Source organism: Sus scrofa, chromosome 1, assembly GCF_054392235.1.
Source record: "Sus scrofa isolate SSC_HxYL_T2T_F1_AM1 chromosome 1, Sscrofa_HxYL_maternal_Yorkshire_Landrace_v2.0, whole genome shotgun sequence".
In the NCBI taxonomy this organism is placed as follows: domain Eukaryota; kingdom Metazoa; phylum Chordata; class Mammalia; order Artiodactyla; family Suidae; genus Sus; species Sus scrofa.
In genome coordinates, this window is record NC_139383.1 from 42,137,855 (window position 1) to 42,154,034 (window position 16,180).

The 16,180-nt window shown below is 33.7% G+C and overlaps 1 long non-coding RNA gene across 4 annotated transcripts in view; it reads right to left on the reverse strand.

The window, feature by feature from the left end:
- LOC106506546 (uncharacterized) overlaps positions 1 to 16,180 on the reverse strand; it is a 1,093,182-nt gene that overhangs the window by 868,595 nt on the left and 208,407 nt on the right. For all 4 annotated transcript variants that reach the window (XR_014839975.1, XR_014839971.1, XR_014839972.1 and 1 more), the window contains exon 4: positions 8,908 to 9,002. This is a non-coding gene — a long non-coding RNA (uncharacterized LOC106506546). The remainder of the gene's footprint in view (positions 1 to 8,907; positions 9,003 to 16,180) is intronic.

Sequence of the window (16,180 nt, forward strand, 5' to 3'; positions counted from 1 at the left end):
TTGCAGCACTATTCACAATAGTCAGGACATGGAAACAACCCAAATGCCCATTGACAGATGATTGGATTCGGAAGATGTGGTATATATACACAATGAGAGCTTTTAATCATAGTAAAATTATGCATCCTTTACAATCCTCAATTTTCACATCTATAAAATATAATAATTCATGGATTTCTTTTGGAGACCAAGTTTCTTATAAAACTGTATAAACTTTAAATAAGCATTTAAATTATTATTATTAAAACCTATGAGGTTATAATTTTCTTTTGGAAGTGGAGCAAGGAGTGCCTTTTCTGGCTATGTTTGGGTAAGGTAACATTGGAAAAGATGAAGCAAATCACACTTTCTTCAATATCCCACTCTATTCATTCTGGAACCAAGCCAAAATAAGCCAGTAGAAATCATGTAGAACAGAAGTAGGAAAAGATGAAAATGAAAAAAAATGACACAAAGACCTCTGTTCTGGGTTTAAAGTGAGTGGGTTTTCCTGGTTCTTTGATAAATAATTTATTCCCTTATTGAAGTCTGATATAGTGCTACAGTTTTGTAACTTTGAGATTCAGTTTGAACAGTAAAAAAGGCTGATTTGCAATACTTCAGGTATCTCTTTCCCCTTCTGTGACCATTAGCCAGAAATTTTGCAATGATTTACAAAGACAAGATGTTTCACAATCATTTTGATGTGACTGCCACTGCAACGCAATTTGAAAGGCCAAAGGGGATCTCAAATGCTCCCTGAATCATAGAAAGCATTTGGAGGTAGAACTTCCCATAAACAAAAGAAGCTATGTTATATGAGTAACTATGCTGAATTATGAGTAAACCAGAGGTTAGTAGTCATATGAAATAACTGATATATCCATAAAGTTGCCCCTAATTTAAAATTTAATAATCTTGCTTTCTCAAGATCAATTTTAGTCAATGCATTTATTACATAGCAAATTCGAGTTTCATTAGTTTAGAGCAATTTTTTCTTCTAATTTATCAAAATAAAATATAAAACATGATATAAATTATTTAGTCTTGACTTCTTTTGTCACCAAAAGCAGAGGTTTCCTCTACAGACTATGAGAAAAAAAGTACAATGTACCTTCCAATGCCATTTTTCAATGAAATAAAGCTCAGCCCCAAATAAGTAGGAGTGGTGCCAGACATAGTGGAGAATGATCTGGATCCAGAGCTCTGAAGAGAGCAGAGAAGACCTCTGTGGCTGCCTATTTGGGAATGAGTCAGAAAGGTTCATTTTCCTATGTGTGAAAGCAAAAATTCTGATTTACAAATAATTGTATGGTGATAAACTGGTGACAAAACTGCCCTGGATCCATTTGTTTCTGTAAGAAGCAGAAAAATCAGGACTAATTATGAAATCACACAGAAAATCTATATTTATAGGAAGTAGTCTGTCCCTATGGAAGCAGGATCAGGGAGCAAGAGGAATGAGAAACTTTATATTAAGAATCACCTACTCTGGGAGTTCCCATCATGGCTAAGCAGTAATGAACCCGACTAGCATCCATAAGGATGCGGGTTTGATCCCAGGCCTCACTCAGTGGGTTAAGGATCTGGCATTGCCCTGAGCTATGGTGTAGGTCACAGACATGGCTCAGATACCACGTTGCTGTGGCTGTGGCATAGGCCAGTGGCTATTGCTCCAATTCCACTCCTAGCATGGGAACCTCCCTATGTCGCAGGTGTGGCCCTACGAATACAAAAAGGCAAAAAAAAAAAAAAAAATCACCTACTCTGATTAGTTGTACTAAAATTTAAGTTTAATGAACCTAAACAAAAAATCCTGCTAGCCCAGAATACGGTCCTGGATTCTGTTTTGCAGTAAGCTCACCAAATTATTTTTTTTCCAAAATATTCTTCTCAATGTATAAGCAATATTTGATATATACACACCCTTTGAAACTGGAGAGAACACTCTTTTTGAAACATTATATTCACTTGACTTCCAGGATAACAACTAATTCTCTTCCTTTATCACTGGTGGCTAACTTTTGTAGTCTCCTTGGTTATAGCGTTCAAGGGTTCATTCCTTAGACCTGTTTTCATTTCTAGTGACACTTACTCTCACATTCTATTATGTATTCTTAACATCAACAGAGAAAAGGATAAAGAAGAATTATATATATATATGTGTGCATATATATATATATAGTGGAATATTATTCAGTCATAAAAAGGAACAGAATAATACCATTTGCAGCAACATGGGTGGACATAGAGATTCTCATACTGAGTGAAATCAGACAGAGAAAGACAGATATCATATGATATCACTTATATGTGGGATCTAATAAGACATGATACATAAGAACTAATTATATAAAACAGAAACAAACTCAGATTTCAAAACCAATCTTATTGCTATCCTAGGGTAAACTGTGGGGAGAGGGGGGAATTAGGCAGATGGGAATAACATACACACACTACATTATAAAATAGATAATTAACAATAATGTGTTCTATAGCACAGGGAAATCTATTCAGTATTTTGTAATATCCTGTATGGGAAAAAAGGATACACATATTATTTTGCTGTACACTTGAAAATAATACAACATTGTAAGTCAACTATACTCCAATAAAATTAATTTAAAGAGACTTTAAATACTACATATACGCAGATGTTTCAAATTTACATTTTTAGCTCACACTTATCACTATATTTCATATTCAACATGCTTAAGTTAAAACTCCATATTTAACATGTTCAACACCAAATTATTTTTCCCCCCAAACAGCTTCTTTCCTTCATTGCTTTCATCTAAATAAATAGAAACACCACATTTCTGTTGGCTCAAAAAAAAAAAAAAAAGCTCAAACCTTACCTTGACTCTTCCTTCAGACTCTACATATTATCTATAAATAAATCCTGACAATGCACTTTCCAAGTACATTAAACATGTAATAATTTTGTGACATTTTAACCATGGCATTTGCTAGAGTCTAAAAAAAAAAAGACTTTAGTGACTATCAGATGCAAGAAAATATGATATGCACATACAGAAATGCATATGCTAAAAAGAAAGAATTATATGGACAGTCAACCTTAATTGAGGTTTTCTTCCCATTTATAAAATTTTATTGAAGTATAGTTGTTTTACAGTGTTGTTATAATTTCTGCTGTAAAACAAAGTGATTCAGGTGAGGTTTAACTGCAAGTAATTTCTGCAGATAAATTAATGTACCAGGTACCTGACTGGGCTGACTCTTAAGTGGAAAGAATGATCTGAGGATGACCCAAGTTAGCATTCAGTCTGTGATTTCAGTGAATTAGCATATATGAAGTTCTGGAGATACTCTTCTCAATTTTATATGAAAAGTTGACAATAATATCAACCACTAAGTAGAACTTCACCATTCTCCAAGTAACAACAACAAAAAAAATTACGGGTACGGTAAGGTAAAATAGTAAAAAAATGGTTTGTATTTTTAGTCCTTTCAGTTAAAATACACTATTAAATTCCAAATAGAGGAGTTTCCATTGTGGTTCAGTGGGTTATGGATGTGACTACTATCCATGAGGATGCAGGTTCAATCCCTGGCCTCACAGAGTGGATTAAGGATCCAGCAACACCATGAGCTGTGCTGTAGTTCACAGACATAGCTCAGATCCTACGTTGCTGTGGCTGTGGCTGTGGCACAGTCTGGCAGCTACATCTCAATTTCAATCCCTAGATCCCATATACGGCAGGTGTGGCCATAAAAAGAAAAAAAAGCAAATGTAGGGAAAATTACACATACTATCATTTGCAGAGAAGGAAAAGTTAAAAAAAGGCCATTTATACAGCATATATAAGCTTTAGTAGCAAGTATTTAAATCATTGATATGCTTTGTCAATTGACTATCAGTTGAGTCTTTCCTGTGTGTCCTGAACCTAATAATGGAAAGGTATGCCCTTCTGTTAAATCAGAGGAAAATGTAAACTAGTGCTTTGAAAGAAGGCTGCAAAAATCAATTAATATAATCCATCATATCAATAGGCTAAAGAAGAAAAATCATACATCATACCAATAAATTCAGAAAAGCCATTTGACAAAATCCAACACACATTCATTATAAAAACTCTAAGTATACTAGGCATAGAGAACTGCCTCAACTTGATAAAAAATATCTACACAAAATTTATAACTAGCATTATATATAAAACAATTGAAAAAGTAAAAGTTTTCCTACTAAGACCAGAAACAAGGCAAGGATATTCCCTCTCACCACTGCTTTTCAACTTCATATTAGAAGATAATGCAATAAAACACAAGGACATTCTTTACAGAATGAGAACAAAATATTTTAAAATTTGTATGGAAACACAAAAGACCACAAATATCCAAAGCAATATTGAAAAAGAAAAACAGAACTGGAGGAATCAGGCTCCATGACTTCAGACTATACTGCAAAACTACAATCATAAAACAGTATGGTACTGGCACAAAAACAGAAATATTGATCAACAGGACAGTATAAAAAGCCCAGAAATAAAGTCAAGCACCTATGGTCAAGTAATCTAAGACAAAGGAGGCAAGAACATACAGTAGAGGAAAGAGAGTCCCTTCAATAGCTGCTAGAAAACTTGACAGCTACATGTAAAAGAATGAAATTAAAATATTCTCTAAGAACATACACAGAAATATACTCAAAATGAATTAAAGAGCTAAATGTAATGCTAGATACAATAAAACTCCTACAGGAAAACATAGGCAGAATGCTCTTTGGCATGTATCACAGCCACATCTTGCTCAATCCACTTCCTAAAATAATGACAACAAAAACAAAAATAAACAAATGTGACCTAATTAAACTCAAAAGATTTTGCATAGCAAAGAAAAACATAAAAGAAAAAAAAAAAAAGCCCACAGCATGGGAGAAAATGTTGCAAAAGGATGCAACCTAAAAGGGCCTAATCTCCAAAATATACAAAATACTCACACAATTCAACAACAACAGAAAACAAATGACCCAATCAAAAAAATACCTAAATTTCTCCAAAAAAGACATATGGATAGCCCATAGGTACATGAAAAGATGCTCAACATCACTAATTGTTTGAGAAATGCAAATCAAAACCACAATGAGGAACCACCTCACACAGGTCAGAATGACCATAATTAACATGTCTATAAATAACAAATGTTGGAGAGGGTATGGAGAAAAGGGAATTCTCATTCACTGTTGGTAGGAATATAAACTGGTGCAACCAATGGAAAACAGAATGGAGGTTTTTCAGAAAACTAAATATAAAACTACCATATGACCCAGCAATCCCACTCTTGGGCATATATCTGGACCAAACTTTCACTGAAGAAGATGACTGAACCCCTGAGTTTACTGCAGCACTATTCACAATAGCCAAGACATGGAAGCAGTCTAAATGTCCATGTTTTAAGAAGATGTAGTACATATATAGAGTAGAATACTATTCAGCCACAAAAAGAAACAAAATAATGGCATTTGCAGCAACATGAATGCAACTAGAGTCTCATACTAAGTGAAGTAAGTCAGAAACAGAAAGACAAATACCGTATTATATTACTTATATGTGGAAATCTAAAATATGGCACAAATGAACCTATCTACAAAACAGAAATGGATTCACTACATAGAGAACAGACTTGTGGTTGCCAAGGGAGAAGGGGGGAGGAAGTGTGATGGATAGGAGTTCGGTGTTGGTAGATGCAAACTATTACATTTAGAACAAATAAGGCGCTCCTGTCGTGGCTCAGCGGTTAATGAATCCGACTAGGAACCATGAGGTTGTGGGTTCGATCCCTGCTCTTGCTCAGTGGGTTAACGATCCGGCGTTGCCTTGAGCTATGGTGTAGGTCGCAGATGCGGCTCGGATCCTGCGTTGCTGTGGCTCTGGCGTAGGCTGGCAGCTATAGCTCTGATTAGACCCCTAGCCTGGGAACCTCCATATGCCGTGGGAGTGGCACAAGAAATAGCAAAAAGACAAAAAAAAAAAAAAAAAAAAAAAAAAAAAAAGAACAGATAAGCAATGAGGTCCTACTGTACAGCACAGGGAACTACATACAATTTCTTGGGATAGAACATGATGGAAGATAGTATGAGAAAAAGAATATATATGCATGTATGACTGGGTCATTCATTCAAATAGCAGAATTTGACACTACACTGTAGATCAACTATACTTTAATAAAAACAAAATTTAAAAAACCACTAGAAGAAAAAAAACCTCATCAGTAAGAAAACAAACAACCCAATTAAAAATGCGACTAAGATCTTAACAGAGACTTCACAAAGAAAATATATTGAGAGTAAGTATGCATATATAAGATGCTCCTTGTCCTATGCCATCAGGAAAATGTAAATTAAAATGAGATACCACTACACAATTTATTAGAATTGTCAAAATTCAGAATACTAACTACACCAAATATTAGTGAGGTTGGGAGCAACAGAAACTCTCATTGATTTCTGGTAGGAATGCAAAGTGGTATAGCCACTTTGGAAGGTACTTTCTTTCAAAAAATAAACATTCCCTTAGCATACAATCCAGTAGTTGTGCTCCTTGTTATTTACCAAAGTATTGAAAACTTATACATGCACAAAAATCAGTACACAGAAGTTTAGAGCAGCTTTATTTATAATTACCAAAACTTGGAAGCAACTTTCAGTTGGTGAATGGATAAATAAATATTAATATATACAGACAATGAGACACTATTCAGCACTAAAAAGAAGTGAGCTACCAAGCCATGAAAAGACATGAAGGAAACTTAAATGCATATTACTAAGTAAAAGAAGCCAATCTGGAAAGGCTACATTCTATATAATTTCAACTATACAGCATTCTAGAGAAGGAGACACACATACACACACATACACACACACACAAATCAGAAGTTTCCAGTGATTAGAGGGTAAGAGGTGATGAATTGGTGGAACACAGAGGATTTTTAGTTTCACAGATAGTGAAACTATTGCATGTGATATAGCGAGGTGAGGTGGAAACATTTCCTTGAGTTTGGAAAATGATGACAAGTAACTCGTGACTCAGTAACAAAAACAGCATATAATGATATTAGCCATGCATAAACGGAAATGGGATTCCATTCAGAAGTCATGATAACATGGTAGATTCACCATCTAAATATATTTTCTTCTTCCTTGATTACTTTAATAAGACACTTAACTTTTTGGTATTGACTCATTTGTTTCAAAGCCCCAGTCACTGACAGAAATAAATGATTATCCCCATAGCAATGGAAAAAAAAATGCAAGAATCATTTAACGAGTTCGGACTAGAAATTTTAATTTTTTATATTCACAAAGATTAGTTTACTTAATTGTAATTAATAATTCATGTTAAATTTTATAATATAAATCAATCATTATGCAACAATCTGACTTATACAAACTCCTGATATATTTTAAAATTTATCCTCAGTATTAACAGAAGACTCTTCTAAAACAATCTCTAGGAGTTCCCGGCATGGCTCAGTGGTTAACAAGTCCAACTAGGAACCATGAGGTTGCCAGTTCCATCCCTGGCCTTGCTCAGTGGGTTAGGGATCCGGCGTTGCTGTGAGCTGTGGGGTAGGTCGCAGACGTGGCTCGAATCCTGAGTTGCTGTTGCTTTCGCACAGCTGGCGGCTACAGCTCCGATTAGACCCCTAGCCTGGGAACCTTCATATGCCACTGAAGCAGCCCTAGAAAAGGCAAAAAGAGAAAAAAAATAAAAATAAAACAATCTCTAGAAAGAAATCTACAGTACCTGAAGTTATTTTTGCTCAGTGCTTGAGTGAACATATTTTTCTTACAAAAACCCCAGCTATTTTGGTAAATCCTTTAGAGGCCATAACATATAAAATGAAAAAATGTTTAAGTAGGCTTACATAAAGTGACATAAAAAATATTGAAAAGCTCTGACTTTTTTTCCTTAAAGATTTGAAAGTTCTAATGGTATTGTTTGTAATCACATGAAATGCCACATCTGCATCATTCTTTACTTTGAATCTCTATTAAATTTTGCCTAAAAACACCACACAGTGAAAATTTTGTGGGTTTTTTTTTTATTTTTCTGAGGTATTAGTAAATACAGGTAGTTATCAAACTGAACTCATGAGGGATATTTGGTAGGAAAACCAAAATTGACAAGTATCATATTGGTATGACTGCAGTGCAGCTTCAAGTTTACTGAGAGATACTGAATTTAAGTAAGAATATGCACCTTAGCAGTCTCCTGTGTCTTATTTACAAAATGACTCTATAACCACTTTCACTTACTCCTTAATTCAGAAAAGCTGACTGCAACTGTACAGTTTAAGTTTTGTATAAATTCGCAACAGTGGAAATCATTTAATCCCAAATATGGCAACAAGCATTCCCAGGTAAATTACCTTATGCCAAATTCCACTCATTAATATTTTAGAATTTCAAGAAGTTCCTGAAATAGTACAAGAACAGTCTCACAAGAGTACCCTACAACTTAGAAAGCAAGCTGTCAAAGACAGACTACAACTGCAACTAAATGCAAAATTCTAAAGAATTTCTATAGTTGATTGATAAAAAATGTCATCAGCAATGTTGTTGCATTCATATCATTCCAGAAGGTTTCACAGAGATTAATGGGATACTGAATACCTATAATTCTGCCCAAACCAGATTGTTACATAACGTCTATGTGCAAAAATAAACATGTCCTTTAGACTCATGGAAATTTCTTAGTAATAGCAACTAATTTAGAATAAACGCCTACATTTCTTGAATGAAAGAAAAGAGAGTTCTAAGGAATAGGAAAAACAGAGTGAAAAGTGAGGCAAATAAGGAGTATGTCTTTTAACTATAATCTCCACGTTTTAAAAACGTTTTTCATCTCTAAAACAGCTTCATGACAACATGCCCAAGTAAATGATAAAAACAATTAGTATCATTCCTACCTCTCTTTTGTACTAGTGGGAGCATCATCTGGGGATGGTTTTCTGGAATCAATTAATCTTTTCTTCCTAGTTTTTTCTAATTCATAGAGATAAGCCTGTGGAAAAACATCAAGAAAAACGTATTATCCAAGTGGCCCCTTTGAGAATTCCTTAGAGGTTATCTATTCTCCAATAGGGAATGTCAAGTATATTTATATATTGGCAAGTCACACACAGTATAGCCAAAAAGTTTCCATGATTGCTATATTGTTATTATGAAATTCACAGTAATTTAGACCATTTCTATAAAATAGCTATCAATGAAACACTTATAAAGTAATAAACTAAAACAAATATACTTTGTAAAAAAATTTAAGAACACTAATTGTAAATTATAAAAAAAAACTTAAAGTCTCTCTTCATATAATGTGAGGAGAGTATACTCTACAATTCAGTGTATAACAATTATTTTCATAAAAGTTATTTTGCTTATGTTCTATGATATGTTAGAGAATGTGCAAATGGAAGCTAAACAGACATATCCTTCATAAGTGTACTTAATTAGCATAAACACATATAAGGAAATCAGGTACAAATATCAAAGCTTTGCTTTAACATTAGTATAGTCAGAAAAACAGAGGTGTATTGTGAGTTACAAGTTCATAGGCAAGGTGAAAGGCAATAAGGTTACTTTCTGGATCCAGGGAAATATGTAAACACTTGAAGATTACTTTTTCACAAGGTGAAAAATTTGTTTGGCTTTTGTAATTTTTCCAACACTTCATATGATTCATGGGCCCTCATGGACATTCTGATTTAGACACTTTACACTTTTTAGCTCTTTCATAGAAACACACATACAGAGAAAATGTCCAAAGCCCTGTTAGAATACATTTATCTTATTTCAATCTGTAATGTCATCAAAAGGTTAATTTGAAAAGTGACTTCATTTTAATTGCTTCAGGTATTAGGCCAACCAAGAGTTTGGAGAGTTTTTCTTAGACACCTAATTTTGTAAAATGTATCAACTTAAAAATCATGAAAAAGGTAAAACTAAAATGTCTCTATTGTTTTTATCCACTTTAAAAATTATATTTAAATTTATTTAAAATATCACTTATAAAAATGTCAATTAAACAAGGGTATATTAAGTAAAGTTTACATGTCCTATTTCATCAGTTACTAATACATTATTTTCTATTTATGAGAGATGATATTTAAATAACCATCTAGGTATTTTTTTTCTTATGCAGTTTCACACACCTTTATAGCACAGTCAGATGGATATTTAAAATAAAAATGAGATCACATGATAGAAATTTCTGCAAATTAAAAAAAATTCCCTCATGAAACAAAAAGTCATGAATATCTTTTCACATTATCACAAAGCTATCTCATTCATTTTTTAAAGGGTGCAGAGTATCATGCAGTACAGAAGTACTGGTATTTAATCAAACATTTCCAAGAGATGGGCATACATTTTTTTTTTTTTGCAAAATTCTCTTAAAATACATGATCCTGAATATTCTTATATGGAAGTAGCTGAAATGAACACATATACAAGAATCTCTGTGATCTGAATATTTTAAAAAGGGTTTCTAATCCATAGTATTTGCATTTAAAATTTTGATACTTATTCATAAGTAGACCTTAAAAAATTATAACATATTTCTATCAAAATTATATGAAGACATGCACATTTCATATTTAATACTAGATACCATCCATCCCAATATGATATGTAAGAAATGGAATTCATTGATATGAAACATTTTGCTTTTCACTGATTTTTAGTGACTCTGAGCAGTTTTTTAGGTACTTATTGACCATCTGTGTGATCTATAACATAGTTAGATACTATCCATTATCTATGTATGCTCAGCCAATTTTTTCCTAAACTGCTTGAGGATTTTATAAAGTTTTCTAAAATGTATTTATATATAATGGATAATATTTTATTTACCAAGTACTTTTCATGTCTTTATTCTTTTTTCTTGTCTTTTTTTTTTTTTTTTCCTAGGGCCACACCTGCAGCATATGGAGGTTCCCAGGCTAGGGGTCTAATTGGAGCTGTAGTTGCTGGCCTACACCACAGTCACAACAACGCCAGATCCCAGACGTGTCTGCAGCCTTCACCACAGCTCACGGCAATGCCAGATCCTTAACCCACTGAGCGAGGCCAGGGATCGAACCCTCAACCTCATGGTTGCTAGACGGATTCATTTCTGCTGTACCACGACGAGAACTCCTCATGTCTTTATTCTTAACCTGCGCCTTTTACATTGCACATTTTATATTTTAATGTGCTTATTTGAAATTTTGCATTACCAAACCCACCAATCTATTGCTTTACAATTTAAAACTTAAGTAGAAATAGAAATACTATCTTTTTACTAATTATGAAACACTTCTCTTGTATCCCAAACTAGAGTGTTCACATTTTTTTCTGCATTTAAGTTATTTGAGCATTTTCAATTTTGGTATAGTTTTATCCAGGGATTTAACATTATTTTTTGACCCAGATAACTTTTCTAAAAGCATTTATTTAAATGTTTAAGTTTTCACTTCTACTTTAATCTCTTTAAGATCTCAGTTTTCTTTAGCCTGTTTTGAATCCATCTAAATAATTATCTACATTTCCTCTGCAATTGTACCCTTATCTGTGCCTCAATTTATTAACCAATCTATACGAATAAAAAAATCTGTCCACAATTAAGTAACACTTGTAGTAAAGAAAAGACAGGCAGACACAAATACACAATTTGTTGTTTTCAATTCAATCCAAAGAATTCACTTGGCCTAAAACTGGAATGTACGTTTACACTCAATTATATAAATGTGAGATATTTAAAATAACATAAAATATGTTCAATCACTATTACTCTATAGAACACCTCTAAAAATAGTTGTTGACATTTTCCAGAAAGTCAAAGTTAATGTTTGTCACTACAGGTCTTTAAACAACAAATTTTAAAAGGAAATGGGGAAACAAGCCAGCAATCAATTCAATATGCTTGTGCATCCCACTGCTGTGCAGAGGCATCCGTCATTCAGCAGTGAATAAACTCATCCGGCTTCTACCAGGGGGCATTGTTGGACCCAACAGTGAACATTAAAGAAAAAGCGAATTGCAGGCTAGAGAATTAACAAGAGGAAATGAGAGAGAAGGAAAACATTGTTCTAATCATTCTTTAAGCCCTTATAATTATGAAGTTAAATCATTCCTTGAGGGTTATTATAGTGATGGCCATATAATGGAGAGGGGGTTGGCAGATTAGGATAAGATATGCTGTTTCTAAGCTTGCATAAAAAGTAAATTTAGAGAAAAGTATCAAGAAAATGATTTCTTTTAAAGAGAAAAACATCATTTTGATTTTAGTCTAGCAATTCAATAATTCTTTACTGAGAGAAAAGTTAGAAGCTCTTTCTGAAGCAATTTTGAGCAAATGTATAGGAAATAGAGATGAACTTGTTATTTGAGTAATTGTTAATGAAATTGGACCCTTGAAGTTGCATTATCCAAATGTTTATTACTATTATTATTATTACCAAACCAAATGCTTTTGGCATTGTTTTTATATTTAAAGTGGCTTATTCCCATTTTCAAATCCTACAATGACTGTTGCTAAGACTTAGTAACAAGTTGAAAATAAACCAACTTCCTTTTAAAAATGTTTTAGATCTCAGCCAAACTGACATTGTCCCACTCCATAAATTCATTATTTTTTAAATAACATGGAAGTGAAATTCACATAACACAAAATTAACCATTTTAGAGTGAGTAATTCAGTGGTATTTAGTACATTCAAAATGTGGCACAGCTAACACCTCTCTCTAGTTCCAAAGCATTTCATCATTCCAAAGTATAATGTTACACTTTAAGCAAGTTACCCCCCCATTCACTATTTCCCCTTTTCCCTAGCAACCACCATACTGTATTCCATCTCTATGGATTGCTCTATTCTGGGCATTTCAATTAAGTGGAATCATATAATATGGGACCTTTAGTGTCTCAGCTATTGTGAATAGTTCTGCTATGAACGTATGTGTACTTGTTTGATGCCTGTTTACAAAATTCTTTTTGTTATATACTTAGGAGCGGAACTGTAGGATCATATGGTAATTCTATATCTAACTTTTTTTTTTTTTTTTTTTTTTTTTTGCTGTTTTTAGGGCTGCACCCAGGGCATATGGAAGTTCCCAGGCTAGGGGTTAAATTGGAGCTGTGGCTGCTGGTACTCCACAGCCAAAGCAATGCCAGATCCAAGCCACGCCCACAGTCTACACCACAGCTCATGGTAACACCAGATTCCCAACCCTCTGAGCAAGGCCAGGGATCGAACTCCCTTCCTTATGGATATTAGTCAAGTTCATTACCACAGAGCCACAATGGGAACTCCTATGTTTAACTTTTGGAGGAAGCATCAAACTCTTTTACACAGAAGCTGAATCATACCCACCACCAATATATCAGGGTTTCAATTCTTCCACAGGCCTACCAGCTTTTGTTATTTTCTGTTATTTTTGTTGTTGCTACTCTTTTGCTGTGTTTTTTATTTTATTTATTTTTTAATGGCTGCATCCACAGCAGATGGAAGTTCCCAGGCCAGGGATTGAATGTGAGCCACAGCTGTGACCCATGGCAGAACTGTGCAACACCAGACCCTTAACCCACTGTGCTGGGCCAGAGATCAAACCCGCACTGCCACAGAGACAATGCCAGATCCTTAACTACTGTGTCACAGTGGGAAGTCCTTTGCTATATTTTTAAAATATATACTACCCCCCCCAATCTCAGTGGGTATGAAGTGATAGCTTATTGTGGGTTTGATTTGCATTTATCTAGTAACTAATTATGTAGAGCATCTTTTTATGTGTTTATTGACCATATATATCTCTCGAGAAATGTCTATTCAACATTTGTATTTGTAAGTCCCATGAAATGGAATGTAAATTTTTAAAATTTAGTTTATCTGTATTATTCTTCAAACATCCATTCTATCATTCTATTCCTTTATCCCAAGAGAAAAATAAAAGGCTCTCACTGTTTTATTTTACATAATCCTTTATTTTAATTCAAAAGACGTATGGAAAATGCCTCAGGAATATATAATTTGGAAAGCTGGATGGATCTCACATATGGAGGAGGCAACCAACTAAATCTTTGGAGGCTAATCAGGAAATTGTGTGAACTCAAAAAGATTTTACCCTTCATGCCCATGTGGTGAAATGGAGAGGTAATTAAAGGAATTTAAGTCATAAGTGAATGGTAACAACAGCTGAGTGCCAACTAATGTGGCATAAAATCTAGCAAATGGCCTTGTCTTTTCTCTGAATTTTAGTTGCCCGAAGGTATGTCTCACTTCACAGAGCAAAATACTGGAAAAACAAACCTTCATTGAAGTCTACTTCCACATATCCCTAGAAAGTCAATGCTTACTAGATATATGGAGAAGTTTCTTTGCCATAATGAAGCAAATATCTTAAACATATCTTAAGCCACATCACAAACATAAAATGCCTATCAATATACCAAGGACTAGTACTTCCCTGTTTCTTTTCTCCGAGAATTGTATTTCTATAACCTAAAAACATTCTGGCTTCCAGGTTGACTTATTAACTCTTCTAAAGAAACAATCTTTATTGGTTTTGAAAATAACTTCTAATTGACTTATTTTTAAATATTTCTTTATTAAAAATATGGTTACACTTATGAGTCTAGATAACAGAAATTCTTAAGAGTTTTAGTTCACCCATTTATTTATTCACCCCAATATATTTTTAAATGTCTCATAGGGGTTGGACACCATTCTAAGGTTTGGAGATTTAAAATGAATCCAACAAAGACTTGTCTCTTAGGAAGAAGCTCAGTCCAGTCAAACAGATAAAATAAGAAAATAGAGAGTTATAATATGGTCTAATAAGTGCTAAAATCATTATAAATGCAAGGTGCTCTAAGAGGAAGAACTATATTCCAGATAGAAGAACTCATGAAATTTTCCACAAAAGGGGAAACTTGAGCTAAGTCTTATAGGACAGGTATAGCAGGGAAATACAGCTGAAATTATCTTCATAAATACAATGCTTTTGCTGCCCAAGGATGTTTGATATGCTCTTCTCTCCCATCAGCTACCACAATGCATTATCTTTTATTGCAGATTCTGTCATCTGTCCTGAGACTCTCACTGATAGCAGCCATAGCACCACATTTTCACCCAAAGCATAGAGGGTGATAAATATAAGGTCACAGTTGCCTTTGTTCTCATCAAATTCAAAGTCATTAATTGACTCAGTGGAAGCTTTAGGAATACATAGACTGGTACAAAAGTAAACAAACATACTGAAAAAAAATTGTTGTGTCATTGTTAACATATTATTAATGGATGTAAAATTAAGCTAACTACTACAGACTCTTAAAGCAGTTATAGATTAAGTTAAAACTATCATGTAGAGCAATTTCATTTGGATAAATTTCAGATTTATAAAGCAAGCCAATATTACGGTTTAAACTCAATTATTTTGTTCTAATATTTAAATGATTTGATTGAAATCAAAATACAAAATTTTAGAATATATAAAGCATATTTTTCCAAGAAATTAAATATTGTCAATACCTTTTTCCTTACCTTGATCCCTTTTATGTCTGAAATCTTGTAAAGGGAGCTATGAGTTTTATAAATATTATTTTCTATATATTAATGGATCCTTGTTAAATCAATATGGGTGATATATCCACACATTTCTACGCTGCTGAGAAGTATTTCTTTCTCTTAAGATACTGATAGAATTTATTTTCCAGCTTAAAAATTCACAGAGCTGGGAGCTCCCCTTGTGGCTCAGTGGGTTACGAACCCAACTAGTATTCATAAAAATGCAAGTTCAATCCCTGGCCTAACTCAGTGGGTTAAGGATCTGGTGTTACAGTGATCTGTGGTGTAGGTTGCAGATTTGGCTTGGATCTGGTGTTGTGGCTGTGGCATAGGCCAGAGGCTGCAGCTCTGATCTGACCACTAGTTTGGGAACTTCCATACGCCTCAGGTGTGGCCTCAAAAAGAAAAAAGAAAAAAAATTCACAGTGCTAACACAAATGGACTCATACAAAATAATAGTATCTCTTTCCTTCATTTATCTATTGCAAAATATAATTTTAACAATTAACAAACTTCAGAGTAAATAAAATTTTGTTCAATATCATTTTTCTGAAAACATTGAGCAACTAAACATCAAATTATAATATGGTCTGTTAAATGATAAAATCATTATAAATGCAAGGTGCTATAAGAGGAAGAACTAT